At 44.4% G+C, this 20,909-nt stretch overlaps 1 protein-coding gene and 1 non-coding gene across 2 annotated transcripts in view; one reads left to right on the plus strand and one right to left on the minus strand.

Moving 5' to 3' along the window:
* Positions 1 to 20,909, minus strand: part of LOC124545907 (somatomedin-B and thrombospondin type-1 domain-containing protein-like) — a 301,283-nt gene that overhangs the window by 179,717 nt on the left and 100,657 nt on the right. The window lies entirely within an intron of this gene.
* Trnap-cgg lies at positions 13,374 to 13,448 on the plus strand. Its single transcript has one exon. It is a non-coding gene; the product is annotated as a tRNA-Pro (tRNA).

Consider the following 20,909-nt stretch of genomic DNA (forward strand, 5'->3'; position numbering starts at 1 on the left):
TCTATTAGGAAGCTTTTGCATTGGGTCGAGTCGCATTCATTGCAACAGAGAGAGTCACTGAGTTGCGTGAATACAAAAAGAGATGTGCCTTAAGCGTTACACGATTTTAAGATTTATCTAACTTCTATGTTAATGAACATTGTAAACATTGAATCAAACAACATGTTTACGTTGCCAGTCACTGTTTATTTACCTCCTCGATGCATTTCGAAGGTTTAAACCTCCATCAGGTGAATTTACATTTGAAACTTCCTGGCAGATCAAAACTGTATGCCGGACCGAGACTCGAACTCGGGACCTTTGCCTTTCGTGGGCAAGTCCTCTACCAACTGAGCTACCCAAGCACGACTCACGCCCCGTCCTCACAGCCTTACTTCTGCCAGTACCTCGTCTCCTACCTTCCAAACTTTGCAGAAGCTCTCCTGCGAACCTTGCAGAACTAGCACTCCTGAAAGAAAGGATATTGCACTTGCCCGCGAAAGACAAACGTCCCGAGTTCGAGTCTCGGTCTGGCACACAGTCTTAATCTGCCAGGAAGTGCAAAATGGTTCCAATGGCTCTGAGCAATATGGGACTTAACAACTGAGGTCATCATCTTAGAACTACTTAAACGTAACTAACCTAAGGATATCACATGCGTCCATGCCCGAGGCAGGATTCGAACCTGCGACCGTAGCGGTTGCGCGGTTCCAGACTGAAGCGCCTAGAACCGCTCGGCCACCACGTACAACGCCAGGAAGTTTCATATCAGCGCACACTTCGCTGCAGAGTGAAAATCTCATTCTGTAGATTTACATTTGTTTGTATGACAAACTTACGTTTTGTGTAACGATTTTGGAGGAACTTGTGGCACTGTCTTGTGGAGAAACAAAACATGTTTCAGAACACAGTTTTGTGTTTGTTTTACTAAAAACTGAACGTATATTTAACAGTGAAAATAAAACAAGTACAATAGGATATCTCCAGTGGTCACAGGATCCTTTCACTGTGCGGTCATCACGGAAACTGTGCGTGGTAGGACGTAGACACAGGAACTTATGGAGGTTTCGATCGGTTCGGGAGGTGCGCACGGATAGCGGAAGTGATTATGGCGACTGCTCGCATGGGTTCCAGTACTGGTCCGGGACAAATTTTCGTGTGTCACTAATAAACTGCAGAGCCGATGTCTAATAGTATTCACAATTAGCGAATACGCCTCTTTTATTTGATCAGTGAGCTAAAGAGTATCAAAATATGTGACACATACTTTCGGACCTTTATATTGCACTGGCCAAGAAGTTTAAATTATTTACACCGCTAAGGGACCGTGACATAAACATGAACTTGACGCCTCAACCCGTTCCCGAGGAAAATTGGTCTCAGCAGTCGGAAAGACAGAGAGAGAGATGGACGTACAACAAAGTGACCCAAGAAGGGTTCACTTCCTATAGATTGAGGTATGGAATCTTAAAGAAAGAAGGAACATAAGGATTAAGCTGTCAAATTTGTACGAAGTTGTTTTTCCGTCTCCAAAAAGGGAGCGAGTATGATATGTGGTATGTGACTGTTTTCCTGGACAGCAAATCTAAGTGTTGCGCTCTACCAAATCCATGTTTCGGTACACTACATCAATGACGTAGTAAATAGTAGGATTATGGGTAGTATTGGTAGCATTTGTAGGGAGAGAATTATAAATTAATGTCGAAGAGAGAAACTGGCAGCCGACGACTTGTCTTTGTTTTTTTGTTTCTTCGGTTATTTGTTTTTAATATAATTAGAACTGCACTTCATTCAGTGTTAGTCAATTGTGCACTTTATTTCCTTATCGATTCTAAATTTCATTTCGTAAGTAATAAAAATTACTTGATCGTGTAACTTCAGTGCTTTTATGTGACGAAAGCAGTTTAAAAGAACAAACATAAAAATATAAATAATTATTGTTGTTATTTCGTACTTAATAGAACGTTCTTCATCGTGGTCAATGTTATTATTGATAAATGCAAAAAATTGTTTATCAATAACAGGAACATTCTTTATGTAAGATCGACAAAGCATTGAAACGATGTTTGATATATACTTTTCTTTATTTTTATTTTTTTTACGAAATTGCGTTTTTTAGCGCTGTATGATAAACCTGTACCGTTTTCTTCATTTTTACTGCAACATCCTTCTATTTCACGCAACAAATCAAAAATTTTCGAATAAAACCTCAAATAAAAGTTAACAATTTCAGTATGGCTGCCAACTCTGTTTACTTTTAAGCAACAGTGAGGAGGATAACTGTGTAGAACAAAAATGTTCGCCGGCCGGGGTGGCCGAGCGGTTCTAGGCGCTACATTCTGGAACCGCGCGACCGCTACGGTCGCAGGTTCGAATCCTGCCTCGGGCATGGATGTGTGTGACGTCCTTAGGTTAGTTAGGTTTAAGTAGTTCTAAGTTCTAGGGGACTGATGACGTCAGAAGTTAAATTCCATAGTGCTCAGAGCCATTTGAACCAAAAATGTTTCGTACGTTTCCCGGAACTTTATACGGGGTGGATAAAAATTGTGTCACGAAATTTTAACCCTGGATAGCTGATGCTAGTAGGAACCAAAATTAATAATGTTGAGTAGGTCTACAACGCACTCCGATTGGCTGTGGGATTGCCCTGTTGCCGGATGCTCTGGACAACGCATGGCCGCAAATGCTTTGCCTAGCGGAGATATCGCTGTTCTTCAAACCAATACTGGGCCGCCTTGCTTACTAAATCGCAGGTGACGTGTGTGTGCTCTGAAGCGAAGCTTACACGTGAATGCCTCTGGCGTCAGGCAGAGACAAAGAGCAAGACCTATTCGTATCACGTAGTGGCCGTTACGGGCGAGGGACTTTTGTATGTGTGAACCGACAACCAGAGCGTTGCCCATCAACCGACGAAAGGTGCGTTGTCGACCTACATAACACTAGTAATTTTGGTTCCTACTGGCATCAGCTATCCAAGGTTAAGGTTTCGTGACACAATTTTTCTCCACCCTGAATATTCCCAATCAGTTTGTAAATGGTTCACCGCTTCCGGTTTTTATGGGAATCTTGTAAGACACTGAACGCATAGGCCTACGTAAAGAAAGCGATCGTTCTGAGGTAATTTCCGATAGGTATGCAACACACAAAATTGTTTTCAGTCGTCAGTCTTTTGACGAAGTTGATGCGGCCCATCACGAATTCCTCTCTCGTGCCAACCGTTTCATCTCAGAGTAGCACTTGCAACCTTCATCCTTAATTATTTGCTAGATGTATTCCAGTCACTGTCTTCTTTTACAGTTTTTATCCTCCTGTACCCTGGAAGTTATTCGCTGATATCTTAACAGATATCCTAGCATTCAGTACTGTATTCCTATCCTTGCCGATTCTGCGGATCACGTCCTCATTCCTTACCTTATCAATCTATCTAATTTTCAACATTCTTCTGTGCACCATATCTCAAATGCTTCTATTCTTTCTTGCTTTTCACACGTTCCCTGTCTCACTACCATATATTGCTGTGATCTAAAAGTACATTCCCAGAAATTTGTTCCTCAAAATGAGTCCTATGTTTGACACTTGTAGACTTCTCTTGGCGAGGAATACCCTCATTGCTAGGGCTAGTGTGCATTTTATGTCCTCCTTGCTCCGGTTGTTTTGCTGCTTAGATAGTAGAATTCCTTAACTTCTTCTACTTCCTGATCACCGATTCTGATGTCAGGTTTCTCGCTTTTCCCATTCTGCTACTTCTCATTACTTTCGGCTTCCTTCGATTTACTCTCAATCCATATTCTGTACTTATTGAACTGTTCATTCCATTCAGCAGATTTGGTAATTCTTCTTCACCTTCACTGAAGCATAGCAGTGTCTTAACACTGGTATCATTTCACTTTGAATTTTAATCCTACTCTTGAACCTTTCTTTTATTGCCATCATTGCTTCTTCGATGTACAGATTGAAAAGTAGGGCCTACTGACCACATCCCTGTCTTCCATTCCTTTTAATCAGAGCACGTCGTTCTTGGTCGTTATTGTTCCCTCTTGGTTCATGTACATATTGTATATTACTCGTTTTCCTACAGCTTACCCCTATTTTTCTCATAATTTCTCATAATTTCGCAAAGTCCAACGCTTTTTGCATGTCGACAAATCCTATGAACGTGTCTGGATTTTTCTTTAGTCTTGCTTCCATCGTCAACCGCAGCGTCAGAATTGCCTCTATGGTGACTTTAGCTGTCTTAAAGCGAAAGTGATCGTCAGCTAACGTACAGTTAACACGGGTACGACCTTAAGCGACCGAAACTACTACAGAAACTATTGTAGTATTCGTTTGCTTGCGATAATCTACGGAAACCTATGGCACTTTTACAACTCTGCTTATCAGTCGGTGGCGTAGAATCTGATGCGCAGCCTGATACAAGTGTTTGGTAGTGGTCGAGGAGGAGGGCATTAGTGTTTAATGTCCCGTCGGCAACGAGGTTATTAGAGACGGAGCGCAAGCTCGATTTACAGAAGGATGGGGAAGGAAATCGGCCGTGCCCTGTCAAAGGAACCATCCCGGCATTTGACAGAAATGATTTCGGTAAATCACGGAGAACCTGAATCTGGATGGCTGGAATGCTAGTGCAGTGTGCTAACCATTGCGCCACCTAGCTCGGTTTGGTAGTGGTGTGTTAATGCATTAACAGCGTTTGCTCGTGTAGCTGCTGGGAGGAATTGCACAGTACTCCCAGGTTGCAGTCTGCTTTGTTGATATGAGCTCTCGAAAACAGGCTGTTATCCCTCGTGGTCGCGGCGTCAGTTCGTCTGAAAGCGCGGGCTTGCCGGCCGCTTTGTTAGGACTCTGCGTGGGCGGCAGGGTACGGCAGAGTGGGGCGTGGGTATGTGTTCTGGACTCACGGCCGGCGCTCTCAGAGACCGCCGCCAGCCGGCTGCGCTAATGGCGGGAGCGGCACAGAAAACTGACGCCAGCGAAGAGGTTACAGTCATCGCCCGCCCGGGTGTAGATTCAAATGGCTCTGAGCACTATGGGACTTCATCTATGGTCATCAGTCCCCTAGAACTTAGAACTACTTAAACCTAACTAACCTAAGGACAGCACACAACACCCAGTCATCACGAGGCAGAGAAAATCCCTGACCCCGCCGGGAATCGTACCCGGGAACCCGGGCGCGGGAAGCGAGAACGCTACCGCACGACCACGAGCTGCGGACCCGGGTGTAGCTCCGGCAGCTCTGCGGCACAGCACACATTGTATAACAGCAGCTGACAGCGCGAAGAGAACACCTCGCGTTCCAGGCAGGCCGTTGTCAAAGTATTCGTAGCGCGGAACTGGATGATGGTTCAACGCCAGACTCAGTTAGTGATATAACTTTCAATTACTGCGGAACTTCTGCGTAATGGCCATTAACCCTTCCGGACGCAACCGCGGCGGCCATACAGTCGCGCCGGCCTACGAGCGTACGGACCGTCTTTGCTTGTCTGTCATGTGTATCTGCCGCCGTATCGGTAACGATTCCTCCCTTCTGTCACTGAGTATTGCTGAAACCTGTTACGAACACTTCCTGCATCTGTTTGCGTTCTCAGAGGTCTTGTATACATTCTATCTAAGGGAACTAAATTCGATACTTGCACTTGTGTTTTCGTGTTTGGTGAGCATAACGCGTTTGAAAGGTTTGAGTGACGATAAAATCAGAGAAATACTGTTAAATGAAAACTCAGCTGCGGCAATTGATAGTGATCTCGAAGGCCACGAAGTCTACAAGATATTAGCATGACAAAGTGAGGATTCATCGATTGACGTTGAAATTATTCACGAACTGGAATTCTCACAGGCGAAAAAGAAGCAAGAAGTCGGAAACAGTGCGTACAGATAGGTGACAGACGCCGTGTTTCCACTTCAGGATTATACTTTTTCTAGGGATAATTCTGGAATGAATCCTCATTGTGGACTAAGTGAGGAACCTAATGGTTCAAGTGGCTCTGAGCACTATGGGACTTAATATCTGAGATCATCAGTCCCCTAGAACTTACAACTACTTAAACCTAACTAACCTAAGGACATCACACACATACATCCCCGAGGCGACCGTAGCGGTCGCTCAGTTCCAGACTGAAGCGCTTAGAACCGCTCGGCCACGCCGGCCGGCGAGGAACCTAATGAAAGCGAAATTTTTGAGCTTATATTTGATATTTAACTGATGGAATACATTGCCAGGAAACCAACAGATTTTACAAAATAGTCAATAAACGATGTAAAGGATCATACAGGAGAATACAGTTAAAGGTACAAGTACAGACGAGATGTATAAGTTTTCAGAAGCCTGCATGCTGATAACTTACGTATAAAAGAATAAAATGAAGGGCTACTGGTCTACAGACTATTGGTCTACAGACCCATCGACTCAGGCACTTTTCTTGTCGAAAGTAGTACCTAGGCAGGGATTTATGGCTGGTCTTCGAATGTTACATTTCAACAACGCAGGCGTTTTGGGAGACGCAGAGAGGCCGAATAGGCTTCATAAAAAGGATCTAGTGAATATTTCATCAATGATATTCAAGTCTATTCTAAACCCATTCAGCTATGTATGCACTGATGTGTCTCTAATGCTGTAGAAAGGTAGACTAGTTTTCAAACAGTACATACCAACCACAAAGCACAGATTTCGAATAAAACGGTTTATATAGTGCGTTGTCGAAACAAGATTTATTTTAGATATTGTACTGTACACAGAAACGAAACAAAACAAAACACCATCTGAATAGGCCTTGAAGACCCAACGGCACTGACCGACCGCCGTGACATGCTCAGCCCTTAGGCGCCACCGGATGTGGATGCGGAGTGGCGTGTGGTCAGCACACCGCTCTCCCGGCCGTATGTCAGTTTTCGCGAACCGTACCGCTATTTCTCAGTTAAGTGCTCGCCGAGCCTGAAGCTCTGACCTTCGGTGATCTGACGAGAACCGGTGCTACCACTGCAGCAAGGCCGTCGGCAGTGTAGACAGGAAGATGAACATAAATTAAGGATACTTCTGGCCTTGATGTTTCCGGTGCTGTTATAACTACTTTGCTGAAATGTTAGCTCAATAAAAAATTTTAAACGTCCTTTTAGTACTTATCAAGTAATAAAATACAAGCAAACAGCTTGTTTTATTTTAAAAATTATGTATTTCAACAATCCCAAAATAAATCACTCCAGAAAAGCAGCCTAGTGTTTAAAAATTTACTCTTCAAAGGGTTAAAGTAGCAAGACTGTGAACGCTATGTGTAACAAACGTCACATTTTGTTCTGTGGTTGGTTAATTTCGTGCCTTCAGCAATTTTCCAGCATCTCCAAAAAATAAATAAATAAAGGGACGGGTACTACAATAAAATACACTCCTGGAAATTGAAATAAGAACACAGTGAATTCATTGTCCCAGGAAGGGGAAACTTTATTGACACATTCCTGGGGTCAGATACATCACATGATCACACTGACAGAACCACAGGCACATAGACACAGGCAACAGAGCATGCACAATGTCGGCACTAGTACAGTGTATATCCACCTTTCGCAGCAATGCAGGCTGCTATTCTCCCATGGAGACGATCGTAGAGATGCTGGATGTAGTCCTGTGGAACGGCTTGCCATGCCATTTCCACCTGGCGCCTCAGTTGGACCAGCGTTCGTGCTGGACGTGCAGACCGCGTGAGACGACGCTTCATCCAGTCCCAAACATGCTCAATGGGGGACAGATCCGGAGATCTTGCTGGCCAGGGTAGTTGACTTACACCTTCTAGAGCACGTTGGGTGGCACGGGATACATGCGGACGTGCATTGTCCTGTTGGAACAGCAAGTTCCCTTGCCGGTCTAGGAATGGTAGAACGATGGGTTCGATGACGGTTTGGATGTGCCGTGCACTATTCAGTGTCCCCTCGACGATCACCAGTGGTGTACGGCCAGTGTAGGAGATCGCTCCCCACACCATGATGCCGGGTGTTGGCCCTGTGTGCCTCGGTCGTATGCAGTCCTGATTGTGGCGCTCACCTGCACGGCGCCAAACACGCATACGACCATCATTGGCACCAAGGCAGAAGCGACTCTCATCGCTGAAGACGACACGTCTCCATTCGTAACTCCATTCACGCCTGTCGCGACACCACTGGAGGCGGGCTGCACGATGTTGGGGCGTGAGCGGAAGACGGCCTAACGGTGTGCGGGACCGTAGCCCAGCTTCATGGAGACGGTTGCGAATGGTCCTCGCCGATACCCCAGGAGCAACAGTGTCCCTAATTTGCTGGGAAGTGGCGGTGCGGTCCCCTACGGCACTGCGTAGGATCCTACGGTCTTGGCGTGCATCCGCGCGTCGCTGCGGTCCGGTCCCAGGTCGACGGGCACGTGCACCTTCCGCCGACCACTGGCGACAACATCGATGTACTGTGGAGACCTCACGCCCCACGTGTTGAGCAATTCAGCGGTACGTCCACCCGGCCTCCCGCATGCCCACTATACGCCCTCGCTCAAAGTCCGTCAACTGCACATACGGTTCACGTCCACGCTGTCGCGGCATGCTACCAGTGTTAAAGACTGTGATGGAGCCCCGTATGCCACGGCAAACTGGCTGACACTGACGGCGGCGGTGCACAAATGCTGCGCAGCTAGCGCCATTCGACGGCCAACACCGCGCTTCCTGGTGTGTCCGCTGCGCCGTGCGTGTGATCATTGCTTGCACAGCCCTCTCGCAGTGTCCGGAGCAAGTATGGTGGGTCTCACACACCGGTGTCAATGTGTTCTTTTTTCCATTTCCAGGAGTGTATATACACTGTGGAATATCAATAACCATAACTGTAATTGCGCTTATATTCCACAGAGGCAGTGTTACTTGCTTATTCATAACCAGTACGCTGTATGCCCTTCGTGTTGTGGTATACAATCGAAAAACTCATTCCATATGTTCATCCACACGTGGAATTATACATCTACATTGCAATCTGATCTTGAAAACATCGTAGAAGAAGGAAATAACCACTTCACATAAAGTAAGTACGTATATCTTTGGAGTGAGCGCAGTGTACTGTGCGTGTTCTCAATGTCAAACCAGGCTAGTCACGTAATTTTCGGGATTGACCCTGCTTGTCTAAAATTTCAGCTTTAGTAATAGCTATCATGCAGTATTGTCACTGCTACGGATGTAAAGAGAAGTATGTGGAAGGAGCGCCAGTTACGTTTCATAAGTACAAGGATTGGAACTTAAATAGTGGCAACTATTTATTCACAACCGATACAAAGGAATTACAGGTTTGCACTGTTACTGTCCTTCAAAGTAGTCACCAGTGTTGTGTAGAACCCGATGCCAGCGATGTGGAAGGCGTAGTACACCGTTAGCAGAGCCTGCTCTGTTGATGGTACGAATGGAGCGGTCTACTGCCTATCGAATCTCTGGTACCAAAAAACAAGTTTTTAGGGTGTTTCTCGATAATGGACAAATATTTTTAAGAACGGGGAAATGTCTGTGCTAAATAAAGGCCTAGAGAATATACTGTGAAACTTTGGGCAATTTTCTGCGGTTATTTATCATTAAATTAAAATATATTTAAAATAAAATTATTACTTTAAAAAATAAATACGTAAACTGCAGAAGCCATTAACGATACAAAACGACATGAAATGGAACTAGCATGTAAGGTAGGTTGTAGGGCCTGCATCTCGTGGTCGTGCGGTAGCGTTCTCGCTTCCCACGCCCGGGTTCCCGGGTTCGATTCCCGGTGGGGTCAGGGATTTTCTCTGCCTCGTGATGGCTGGGTGTTGTGTGCTGTCCTTAGGTTAGTTAGGTTTAATTAGTTCTAAGTTCTAGGCGACTGATAACCTCAGCAGTTGAGTCGCACAGTGCTGAGAGCCATTTGAACCATTTTTTTAGGTTGTAGGGACGGAAAATGGTCGACTTAGGTTTATTGGAAGAATACTAGGAAAGTGTAGTTCATCTATAAAGGCGACCGCGTGCAGAACTCTTGTATAGCCTATTCCTGGATACTGCTTAAATGTTTGGTATCCCCACCAGTTCAGATTAAAGTAAGACATCGAAGCAATTCAAAGGCGTGCTGCAAGAGTCGTTACTGGTAGGATGGATAACCACATAATATTTACGAAGGTATGCCAAGTGCAACTTTTATGACACTTCCAGAAGACTCAAATTGTAAACCTTACATACTGCACGGTCCGGCTGTGTTAAACTGTTGGCTTCTACATGTGCTGGCTGGGAACGAAGTCCGACTCCCTGAGTTCAGAATATCGGTACTCTGAAGCTTCAAACATAATTCTTCCCGTGCCTCGCGGTGTAGCCGCGCGGTCTTCGGCGCCTTGTAACGATTCGCGCGGCTCCCCCTGTCGGGGGTTCGAGTCCGCCCTCGGGCATGGGCATGTGTTGTCCTTAGTGTAAGTTAGTTTAAGTTAGATTAAGCAGTGTGTAAGCCTAGGGACTGATGACCTCAGCAGTTTGGTCCCATAAGCACTTACCACAAATTTCCTGTGTGAGGACGGCTTAAGTGAAATGGTCCTGAAGGAAGTAGAATAACTGAAAACTGAAAAATCTAAAACATTTGCATGAGAAGTTTACGTCAAACTTGTCACAAATACCGAAGTATGTCGCATTACTACTATGGAGGAGCAAATTTTATGTGATACCTTAGTTACTGGATACCATTAACAACATTCGTCAAGGGAGTTGATGGAGAACGTATAAATCCTTTAAAGTTACCTTCACTTTTTATAGCTCCTGGCAAGTTATTTGAAAACGGTTGTTACTCAGAAACGGTCGTTCAAATGGTTCAAATGGCTCTGAGCACTATGGGACTCAACTGCTGTGGTCACAAGTCCCCTAGAACTTAGAACTACTTAAACCTAACTAACCTAAGGACATCACACACATCCATGCCCGAGGCAGGATTCGAACCTGCGACCGGAGCGGTCGTGCGGTTCCAGACTGTAGCGCCTTTAACCGCTCGGCCACTTCGGCCGGCAAAAACGGTCGTCTTTCTGGAGCAAACCAGGAGACTTTAAGTCTTTATTAAAGGATTCTTGATTGTAATATTATATTCTGCGATATTATTATTATTATTATTATTATTATTACTCTCGATTATTACCATGAACTTGAGCCAATCAGAGCTTCACTTCCTTTTCTTCTTTCCTTTTTCCCCCCCCAAAACCTCTACGTTATTTCACTGCGTGTTTTCTTCTTTTCGTCTGTACATTTCTTCCTCTGTTGCTTTTTTGTTTCATACTTGTTATAATTTCTTGTTTTTGATTTTACTTCTGAACTGCTTTCTGTCCTCAATGTCTTCTTCTGAAATTTTCAATTGTTGTAGGTCTTCTTGTGTTTCTTTTGTCTAATTGGTCTTTTAATTTTATTGTATTAACGATGTTAAAAATTCTGTTTGTGATTCTGTTTTCATCCATACTACGTAGGTGTCCGTAGAACCTTAAGCGTCTTTTCCTAAATTTATCTGTGATGTCTGCGTGTTCGTAGAGTTCCTTTGTAGGTCATCTGGCCCAGGAAAGAATTCGGGTAAGACAACCGTGTTATTATTTTCTTCTAAAAACATTTTGACGTACCTCAGCCGCAACATGTAATCCAGTTATCTATTTCACCTTCTGAACAAGAAGTTTCTATAAACGTTGAAACCATGGGAAAGGGGTTTTAATAAACCTTCCAATTTGCAATTGACTTTTTAATATTCCTGCAAGAAGATTTCATTCTGCGGTCGTTGCTCCAGTCATGTACAATATTTCAAAACGTGTTATTACCATTATTTCGTCCGCGGCTCGTGGTCTTGCGGTAGCGTTCTCGCTTCCCGCGCACGGGGTCCCGGATTCGATTGCCGACGGGGTCAGGGATTTTCTCTCCCTCGAGATTACTGGAAGTTGTGTGTCTTTCATCATCATTTCATCCTCATTCACTCGCAAGTCGCCCTAGTGGCGTTAAAGAACTTGCGGAGTGGCGGCAGAACCGCCCCGCGAGGGGTCTCCCGGCCACCAATGCCATACGCTCATTATTATTATTGCTGTTGTTTATGTTGTTGTACCCTGTATATGTCATCTATAGTTTTCATCGGCGGAAGTCGTCGTAAAATTTGCAAATATATTTCCGTGCGCTGTTTCATTCTATAACTCACGTTTATTGCTTTTTCACAGTGCACTAGACATGCGGTAGTTTGATGCAATTGGGATATCAGCACAATAGCTGCGCTACTGAACGCGTACTGAAAAAAAGGACAAGTGAACGCCAGAGTCATCAGTTGTTTCGGCGTGGCCAGCGCTGTTGTTCCCCAAGTTGGCCGTCGGCCACAAACGGCCAGAGACAATGGCGCGCCGTTTCTGGGAATTAGCTGTCACGCTGCCGCAGCCGCCGCCTCCATTTGCAACCGGAAATGAAGCGCTCCGCCGTGCTCCCCCCCCTCTCCCCCCCCCCCCTTCTGTTGTTATCAACCACCGGTCGCCCGCCGTTTCTTTGGCGAGGCACAGTCGCAACCGCCAGCGAAACCCGCGCCGCCAAATCACATCTGGCGGCGGCGATCCGATTTATTGCTTATCTGTCGCAGCGCGTTTGTACACTGGCGCAATAAATCAGCAGTCATCCAGCCGGCCGGTGCGTTTTGTCGCCCATTACAAGCGGCGATCTTAATCTGTGTCCGCACGCCCACCATATTTCACCAGCAGCCGCGTTCGCTGCCGCCGCAGTTGTTGCTGTTTTTGTTGTTGTTGTTTTTGCGGCCATTGTGTCCGGCCCGTGTTAGGCAGCCGACCGATCGGGCGAAGCTTTTTAAACGTTTCCGCAACCGGTTTTGACGCAATCATTCGCGCATCGGCAGCGCGGCGCGCTGTCATCGCCACGGCTCTGACGGATGATACTGCCGCGATGATTCTGCAAGAATGGCTGTACAACGGCTGTCGATGACATCAGCATCTGATACACCGTCCGGTAGTCTCTTCTCGTTTGGACTGTTACCTGCGATGAGGGAGATGCGAAGCCGGTGTTCCAAGTTTGCCGCTTCCCAGTTCTGTCATGGGCGTGAACCCACGTTTGTTTCTCCCTTATACAGGGTGTGACAAATAAAAATTTCCCAGACGGGTGGATACGATTAGGCCGGTATTACACTATCAAATTTCTTTGTCAATGATTTGATCAAAGACGTGATCAAATATCCCGTCAAATATATTTGACAAAGATCTTTGACGTAGCACTACAAGGGGTATTACACTGTCACCATATTTTTCGTCCAAGTTCAAGATGGCTGATAAAAACAACTTGTTCCTAGAATGAAATTTTCACTCTACAGCGGAGTGTGCGCTGATATGAAACTTCCTGGCAGATTAAAATTGTGTGCCGGATCGAGACTCGAACTCGGGGCGTGAGTCGTGCTTGGGTAGCTCAGTTGGTAGAGCACTTGCCCGCGGAAGGCAAAGGTCCCGAGTTCGAGTCTCGGTCCGGCACACAGTTTTAATCTGCCAGAAAGTTTCATATCAGCGCACACTCCGCTGTAGAGTGAAAATTTCATCCTAGAAACATCCCCCAGGCTGTGGCTAAGCCATGTCTCCGCAATATCCTTTCTTTCAGGAGTGTTAGTTCTGCAAGGTTCGCAGGAGAGCTTCTGTAAAGTTTGGAAGGTAGGAGACGAGGTACTGGCAGAAGTAAAGCTGTGAGGACGGGGCGTAAGTCGTGCTTGGGTAGCTCAGTTGGTAGAGCACTTGCCCGCGAAAGGCAAAGGTCCCGAGTTCGAGTCTCGGTCCGGCACACAGTTTTAATCTGCCAGGAAGTTTCAAAACAACTTGTTATTAACCGCAGCAGTTGCATGTACCATAATTGCACTGTGTGCGGAAGAGAAGCAGGGGAAGAAAAGGAAACATATCTGGGTGAAGCCGTGGGTTTTACGACGACACGATAAAAGCACTCAACAAAACTTGTTATGTGAGATTATAGTGGAGGACGTCAATTCGTACATCAAGTACTTAAGAATGGATGAGCACACATTTCTGTATGTGCTCAGTGAAGTGTATCCTCATATCACAAAGCACAATATTCCCTTAAGAACTGCTACATCTGCAGAAGACAGGCTCACTGTAACACTCCGATTCCTTGCTACAGGAGAGGGTTAGGTTAGGTTAATCCTAGGACGCCCAAGCCTTTTTTTCTAACTTGGATGCCTGAGAGGGGGGTTCGCCAAGCCCACAGGTATTAAATAAGTTTACTGACAAAAAATTACAACTTTCAAAATGGTTTATGTATTTTAACTAAGGCATCGGATTATAAATGTTGCTAATTGTTATAAATATTGGATTGAGTGAATAAAAAATTGGCATATTGCAATACAAAATACAGATGTATTCATATACAATAGACTACTCTGAGTACTCAACTTCAAGGCAAGAGACACATTTCACATTTTTTTCTGAATGTGTGTTACACACATGTTTATGACACTGTCCACAATGCTTTTTTGGTTTACTTAAGATTGTTGTACTTCTGCTTCTTTGTTTTAGCTTTTCTTACACAAATATGGTACCGACCTTTCCCTGCAGGAGGCTGACGTGCTTCTGTTGCCACTTCTTTGATTTTCTTTTGTAGAATAGTCTCCATTGATTGAACAATTTGGTTAAATAACCCTCTTGCATTGGCACTTCTTTCTTCTACCTGCAATTTCACTAGTTCCATTCCTGCTTGCAGAAGATAAAGTTCCCGTTTGTTGTGTTTCTTTTCATTCCATCTTGGATGTTGCTGGATGAATATGGTGGTTCCATTGATAGCACAAATGTCGATGAGAGAGTAAAATACAGATAGAGGCCATTTCTTTGTTCCCCTCTTGCAGGTGTACATACGAGCCATTTGATAAATGGTATCAATTCCACCTTTAGTGGAATTATAATATGCATTTATCTCGGTTCTATTCTTCTCTCCTCCAACAGTGTCTTTATCTTGGTGCATTGTTGACAACATCAGTGAGTTTTTACTTGGTTTCGTTTTTGCTGTGTAGGACACCAAAGTTACTGGAGGCCTACGTGTTGGGAACTGCACTAACTCACTGCAAGTTTACAAGATAAATAACAGCTGACTGACATCAACAATCACTTCCTCTGAAAGTAAACCGATTGTTGTGAATATCAAGAATACCAACCAACAAGAAACTAACTTGCATTGTTGTAGAGATGGGAAATACGAAATCCTATTAAGGGAAATTTTCTATAGCATGGAAGTCTAAGGGGTGGGTTTGTTGGACCCATAATAAGTTTATTTATTTTTTCTTTCAAAGAAAAATTTTTCTATAAAATGTATTGACACTAACGTTTCATAAAATAGCTAACAAACAATAACTCAAAGGGAAAAATCAGGGGGCATACAAAAATTGTGGGTTCAACTAACCCCCCCCCCTTAGGCGTCATAGGGTTAAGTTAGGTTAGGTTAGGTTAGGTCAGGTCTCCAATCTTCTTAATCTATTTTTGTATTCAGCGTGCCTCACGTTGTAAAGCGCCTCATCGGCTTCATACACCTCTATTAATTTTGTGGTTGTCGGCACACACCAATTGTATTTACCGGCGATGTTTATAAAAACACTACAGACGACAGAACGCTGCAGCGATGCTAGGGCTCTGTGTGGTAACATGTTACATTGCAGTGAACAGAAGACAAGCGACTTCTTTGATCAAATCTACAGCGAGGCCCTAGATTTGATCAAATATTGGACGACATTTGACAAAGTTCCCTATTACACCATCAAATATCTTTGACAAAGATTTTTGACAATGATATTTCACAAAGAAATTTGATAGTGTAATACCAGCCTTAGATGTGAATGTATGCTTGTAACCACACCCCGTGACATGCAGTCCACATATTCGCCCGCCATGTGATTCACACCTGTTCAGAGCGTAGTGCGAGCTGTGTCACTGTGAGTGAAGCCAGTAGAAAGGGGACGATGGAGCAGCGGGTGCCAGTTACAGAACGTTAAGTGACAACAAAGTCGTGGAAACGTATTCATTTGTTTGCTAAGAAGTATAATGGAGTCAAAAGTGCCAGCAAAGGGTGCCACGCAACGCTTACAATCCAGAAATGGCGTCAGACAAGAGCCACGCAACGCTTACAATCCAGAAATGGCGTCAGACAAGATCTGTTTCGAACAAGTCAAAAACCATTCAGAACCGGGGTCCAAAATTGCCAAGAGATGAATACTGGTCACTTTCAACATCTGCTATAGATTAGTACTGCATTTCCTTTCCTCTGATGTACTGGGTGATAAAAAAGTCAGTATAAATTTGAAACCTGAATAAATCACGGAATAATGTAGATAGAGAGGGGTACAAGTTGACACACATGCTTGGAATGACATGGGTTTTACTAGAACCAAAAAAAAAAAAAAGGAATACAAAGTTCAAAAAATGTCCGACAGATGGCGCATCATCTGATCAGAATAGCAATAATTAGCATAACAAAGTAAGACAAAGCAAAGATGATGTTCTTTACAGGAAATGCTCAATATTTCCACCATCATTCCTCAACGATAACTGTAATTGAGGAATAATGTTGTGAACAGCACTGTAAAGCATGTCCGGAGTTATGGTGAGGCATTGGCGTCGGATGTTGTCTTTCAGCATCCCTAGAGATGTCGGTCGATCACGATACACTTGCGACTTCAGGTAACCCCAAAGCCAATAATCGCACGGACTGAGGTCTGAAGACCTGGGAAGCCAAGCATGACGAAAGGGGCGCTGAGCACACGATCTTCTCCAAACGACGCATGTAAGATATCTTTAATGCGTCTAGCAATACTTTTTTTGTTCCAATAAAACCCCATGTCATTCCAAGCATGTGTGTCAATTTTTACCTCTCTATCTACATTATTACGTGGTTTATTAAGTTTTCGAATTTATACTGCCTTTTTGATCACCCGATACTTTTTTGTACACAGGTACTCCGTTCTCTGGGCCACTTTTATTTTCCTCACCCTGTACGATGTTTTTGATGATGATGCTGATCTCAGTTCCACATTGCCCCAGCGCGTGTGATTTGATCCAAAGAACAACACGTGATGCTATACAATGGTGTAAAATAATCGTTAATTTTCACGCGTAAATTGGAATTCGTGAGGAACATTAATGAAATTAGCGAAGCTCGGATACTCATGTGGCAATCGATTTAAAGGACAGCAATAACCACAAAGACTGGATTATAATTTCTCCTGCTAAGACCGTGACATCATAATTGGTGATCACGAAGTATATTAAATTAAGGAATTCGGCTACCTAGACAGCAAGGACATAAAAAGCCAACTAACACTGTCAAAAACGACATTCCTGTGCAGGAGAAGCCTACTAGTATGTAACACACGTCTTAACTTGAGTAAGAAATTTCTGAGAATGTACGTCAGGAGCACAAGATTTTATGGCAGTGAAACATGGACTGTAAGGAAAATCGAAACAGAAGAAAATCTAAGAATTTGAGATTTGGTGCTACAGACGACTGTTGAAAATTAGGCAGACTGAGAAGGTAAGGAATGAGGAGGTTCACCTCAGAATCCGCGAGGAAAGGAATACATGGAAAACACTGATCAGAAGAAGGGACATTATGATAGGGCGTTTGTTAAGACATCACCGAATGACTCCCATACTACTAGGGGGAGCTGTAGAGGGTAAAAACTGTAAACGAAGACAGAGACCGGGATACATCCAGCGTATAACAGAGGACGCATGTTGCAAGTGCTACTGTGAGATGAAAATGCCGCCACAGGAGAGCATCAAACCAGGCAGATGACCGATGACTCAAGAAATATCCAATGTCAATTTCACGGGCAAAATAAGTTACATCTGGAGATAACGAAGACCAATAAGGAGACAAGTTCATTCAAATGCTGCTCATCTTAAGTGTCGTAATTCTACTGAGTTACCAGAATGTACAACATTTTAAGGCGCCTTTAGTTTGTGACGCTGAAATACGTGTTTGCAGTTCGAATTAACCAAACAAATGTAATGGAGAATAGTCGCCGTAGTTCAGTAGTTTGTAGTTTAGTACCGACTGAGTAAAAGACAAGTAGAGAGCCAGCGATGAAAATTCCACACGCGGAACGTCTCTAGCATAATATCACCGCCACAGCAGGGAATATAATTACAGAATGGTATTCAAAACATCTGAGATTTTAATTTAGTTGGTTCTACAGTCTCCACCACGTCCTCTAAAACATGAATCCCGAGACAGGGGATACCGTTCCGTGTATCCTAGGTAATATCATCCTCGATCCAACTTACGGGCGTAAATTAAGCAATTAATTTCTAAATTACCTAGTCAAAGTAAATTACGTAAGTGAGTAGCAAGTTGAAATAAATTACTTCAAAGCCACACACACACACACACACACACACACACACACACACACACACAAACAAACACACAAACGTCCCCTCCCACACATACAGACAGGGAGAGAGAGGGAGGGAAAGAGAGGATCCAACAAACAAATGATAAACTGAATTGCATACAGCGGTCCCAACTCAAATAATTTGAGACAGAACAATGCAGCGCAGTAGTAACCAACGCTACAGTTAATAAATGCACTGAATAAATACAATAGAGGTATAATAAGTAGAGATTGCGCTACAAACATACGCTGTACGTTGCGTTGAAGCTGTTGGTACCATGTTAGGTCACACGAAATATTGAAGGTCTACTGTTTCCGATTGCTCCTTGCTATTAATTTCTGTCGTGTACACGAAACAGTTGTTGAAATAGAAAATGATGTAACGCTTTCGCGAACAACACAGTGTGAGGAAGGAAATGTAAGCAGTTTCTCGAGTCCTAAATGCATATTTGATACAGTAAAACGATGGATTTCGCCTCGTTAATGTAAATTTATTTTTTATATGTTTTAAGTAATCCTTGAAGAGATAGAATAGTAAGAGTCAGCAGTCAGTGTGGGCTTGACAAACACCACAAAGACAAAACCTCAAGGTAATAAGTAAGAGAAATACTACAGGAGTAAACTTAGTCATAAACCAAAGAACAATAGAAGGGGTGAAACATTATACATACTTTGGAACCACAATATATGAAAATTGGGTTAGCTCGCAAGAAATCAAGATTCGCAGTAGGAGAGCAAGAAGTGTGTTTCAGGAAATGAATGCCGTCTTCAAAAGCCATAATCTAACTTTAAGAAGACAAATCAGACTCTTTCACTGCTATGTATACTCTGTGCTCCTATATGGTGTAGAGACATGGACTTTAAATAAAAACACAGAGGAGAAGCTGGTATTTCGCCTGCCACATACATCTTGCTTACCAGATGGAAGAGTTTTGCCATGACTGGCTCTCCCAAGGATATCAGTAGCTCTAACAGAATGTCGTCTACTCCCAGGACCCTGAACCAGTTAGGTCTTTCTGTGCTCTGTCACATTCTTCACGCAGTATCTTATCTCCTAACTCATCTTCATCTACGTCGTTTCTATAATATTGTCTTTAAATTCGTCTCCCTGTTATAGAACTTCTGTATACTCCTTTGACCTTTAAACTTTCTGTTCTTTCCATCGCATCTGCTTTCCATCTGAGCTTTGATCTTCATAAAGCTTCTTCTCTTTTCCTCAAAGGCCTCTTTAACTTCCCATCTGAACTCTTGATTTTCATACAGCTTTTTGTCTTTTCTTCAGAAGCCTCTTTAATTTTCCTATAGGACGTATCTATCTTCCCCATTTCCGCTATAAGTTTATCTTGCAAAAAAATGCTAAAACTGTTACAAAGCTGCCCAGTTTCACGGTTGTATACGAATTATTTATCAGCAGCTCTTCGCGATTGGAACGTACTGTTTTAATGGTTCAAATGGTTCTGAGCACCATGGGACTTAACTACTGTGGCCCTAGAACTTAGAACTACTTAAACCTAACTAACCTAAGGACATCGCACACATCCATGCCCGAGGCAGGATTCGAACCTGCGACCGTAACGGCCACGCGGTTCCAGACAGTAGCGCCTATAACCGCACGGCCACTCCGGCCGGCCGTACTGTTTTACAAACATTTTTTGATATCATAATGCAGTGGCTTACTTTTCCCACCACAGGTTTCGAGAAAGGATTCATGGGAAGACATCCCATTTGCTGTATGTTGACATAGATTAGAAACAGTTGCTCGTCATGACGACACTGCTCAGCAGCATAGTAACGATTATGAACAGAATTTATCGAGGTTGCGAGCGTATTCAGACATACACCCAGCAACGAGGCTTTAACCGCGCAGTTCGGATGCACTGTTTAATGTCCTGCAGTCCGCTGGACATACAGCAGAAGCTGGTTGTGGTCGTTAGAGTGACAAAGGGGTTCCAGCAGAGAGAGAGAGAGAGAGAGAGAGAGAGAGAGAGACAGACGGGGAAGTGAAAGCAGACTAGCGGGAGAAGTTGAGTATCGCGCGGCGGCGCAGAGTTGAGGATAAACAGCGGCGCTTTGCCGCGACATGTTTTATTCAGGGCGGCCGGAATGTTGGTACGCGTGGCGCGGCAGTGCTGCAGAGTTATTGTGCGGCCCGCCAGACGGACAGGGGCGGGGGTTCCCCCGCATTGCGAAGCGCTGCTGTTCGCGCGACCTGGCGCCGAACATGCGTTATGTATGCCGGCGCCGCGGGGTGGGGGTGTGGGCCATTGTTGTAGCCGGACAGTGCGCCACGGGGGTGAATGACAGCCCAGGGCACGGTATACACGGCGGGGACCGCCTGGCAAGTGGCTCAGCGGCGTGCCACTCCCGCTGTGACCTGGACGGTGCGTGGCGGAGGGTACCTTATACCACTAGTAGTCAATTTCCTTCCTGCTCCTCTCGCAGACAGAGAGAGGAGAAAATGACTTTCAATATGCGTCCCCACGAGCCGCAATTTCTCCTGCCTTACCTTCGTGGTTCTTGCGCGAAATGCTGGTTGGCGGCAGTGAATAGTT

The sequence above is a fragment of the Schistocerca americana genome, chromosome 8 (assembly GCF_021461395.2).
Source record: "Schistocerca americana isolate TAMUIC-IGC-003095 chromosome 8, iqSchAmer2.1, whole genome shotgun sequence".
In the NCBI taxonomy this organism is placed as follows: Eukaryota; Metazoa; Arthropoda; class Insecta; order Orthoptera; family Acrididae; genus Schistocerca; species Schistocerca americana.